Source organism: Marmota marmota, unplaced genomic scaffold (genome assembly GCF_001458135.2).
Source record: "Marmota marmota marmota unplaced genomic scaffold, marMar, whole genome shotgun sequence".
NCBI classification, from domain to species: Eukaryota; Metazoa; Chordata; class Mammalia; order Rodentia; family Sciuridae; genus Marmota; species Marmota marmota.
The window spans coordinates 16393770-16396143 of NW_026000164.1; the positions used below are offsets into that span (position 1 = coordinate 16393770).

General features: G+C 41.1%; 1 protein-coding gene across 1 annotated transcript in view; it reads right to left on the reverse strand.

Annotated features, from left to right (window-relative positions):
- Positions 1-2374, reverse strand: part of Lrguk (leucine rich repeats and guanylate kinase domain containing) — a 74654-nt gene that overhangs the window by 24443 nt on the left and 47837 nt on the right. The window lies entirely within an intron of this gene.

Genomic DNA, 2374 nt, shown 5'->3' on the forward strand with positions numbered 1-2374 from the left:
CAGGCAGATTTAGAATCTAATTCTGGACCAGACTGCCTCAGGAAATAATGACTCCTTGCTGCTACCAATGTTTAGGCAGAGGCTTGGCTGGGAGCACATCTGAATTCAAGCACATTAGAACATGCTGTGTAGAGCTGGTGAGTGGGCATTTCCAATGTACGCCCTCAAATGCCCAGGTGTCCAGCCAAATCCATCAGGTAGGTGAGTTACGTTGGTCTTCACATCCAATGCAAATATTCGTCACCGAATGTGGGACACACTCTAGGGATCATGAGCGCAGGGATTCCAGCACACACTGTGTCTGAGAGTCAGATTCCACAAAAGCCACGACTCTGCCATGTTCCAGTAGCTGCTCACCACCTTAGAACTCCTGCCATCCTCATTTGTCACTATATTCTAGCTGGTCTTCTTGTGTCCAGCCTTCCTTTCCTGAGCCCTGTCCCAAACTGCCCACAGGGTATGCTTTCCAAAACACAACTGGGAATTGTTTAGAAGCCCTTTGTGATCAGACCTCCGTCAGTCTCTCCCGTCTTGTCTTCTGTCACTGTCCTTCACAGCTCAGGCTTAGCCATGCCACAACCTGTACTCTCAGTTAATGCACCACGCCTGCGGTTCTCAGCGGTGTGGCTCAACGCCAGCCCAGCACCGGCTCTCTCTCTCACTTCTATTAGAGGCTTTTTACTTCCTCAGAATAGTACCCATCAAACCATCCTGTAAGAGAATTTCCCATTTAAACCCCATACTAGACTGAACGTAAACTGCCAGGAGGACAAGACTCATGTCTGTTCGTTTCAGCTTTATCACCAACACATGACACACGGATGGCGCTCAACAAATGCTGAGCGAATGAATAAATGAGCCATTTTACAAGTTTGCTATATTTGTAGAAATGGACACATTAGATTAGAAACTACATCTATGTTGCTATATCTCAGACCATCTCGTGCAATGAAAGAGCTGTGGCCTTTTACTTTATTATAATGGTAAAAATAAAATAGATTTAGTAGTCAACACCATGAGAAGGTTATAATGGTTATGAAAATAGAGATTGCTATAAAACAGAGATGTAAAGGAGAATAAAGTTTTTCTTCCCAGACTATTCAGATCACTAAAATGGTCTTAAATCTGGAAGATAAACAGGCTTGCTGGTGTTGTTCTGTGGTACCCTCATTATTTGGCACTCTTCCAGGAAGTCACTGATTTGTGTGGCAATATAGAGTCAGAAATAAATAGACAGACTTTGAAGGCAACCAACAAATATCTCCAGGCCACCTATAACTGAAACAGGTAAAGAAAAGACATCCAACTTATTTCTAAAACCAACAACAAATAGTAAAATCAAACATCAAAACCTAAAACCAGAGCAGACTCTTCATCCACACCGTTTGTTATAGGACTGAATTGTTTTTTATTTGTTTATCTGGACATGCAACTTAGCTTGTGAAAACTTTGCCGAACACCTTGATCTTGAGTGAATCTAATTGGAAAAGAAAGTAAGATACAGGAGAAAATGGAATACATAACAGGGAGAGAAAAGATTCGAGCCAAATGGCAGGGAAAGTGCCTTTGCAAATGCTTTCATGTTTCACAGAGAGACTGTATTCATGCCTGCTTTCGTTTAATTAAAAACCAATAAAACTTATGTTGGATAAAGAATAAAAGAAAAGAAAATCTAAACAAGAGAAAGGACTTGCCCCTGAAGATGTGCTTTGGTTTTATCTCCTTTTAATTAGAAAGTTGCTGTGTATAATAGTAGAGCTATCTTTCTTTCTCAATGGAGGAAATGGCTAGCCATATAATATCCTCTTTTATCCAATGACATGGTCTTTGATCTGGGCATTGATGAAATTCTTAGGACGATTGGCCACTGAACAAGCCCTGGTCTCTGCCTCCAGGAGGATGACAATGAGTGGTTTGGCCGATGCGTCTGAGCCTGTGAGGGAGGCGAGTGAGTGACTTGGTGGGGGCAGTCAGGAGTCTCTCCACTCACCACTAATTCCATTGAGAGGAGAACAATCACAGTGGCAGCCATACAGGACATGAAATTTATTTTAGAATTTTGTTTTGCCATCTTGTGCTGCCACACAAATTTTATATCATACTAATTATCTGAGTTCCCCACCAGACTACAAATTTCCTGGAGACAAGGACCTCCTCAGTCTGGTTAACACTACATCTTCAGGGGCTATCACATGGGAGAAACTCAAAAAATACCTACTGATTGAATGAACTCATCCATTTCTCCATATCTATTAGGAAATCATCTATGCTTTTTATCATAGTCATTTCCACGAAATATTAGGTACATTACTATGAATCAAGCCTTCCATTCACTCACCCAGTCATTTCTTTTTTTTTTTTTTTTTTTTTTTTT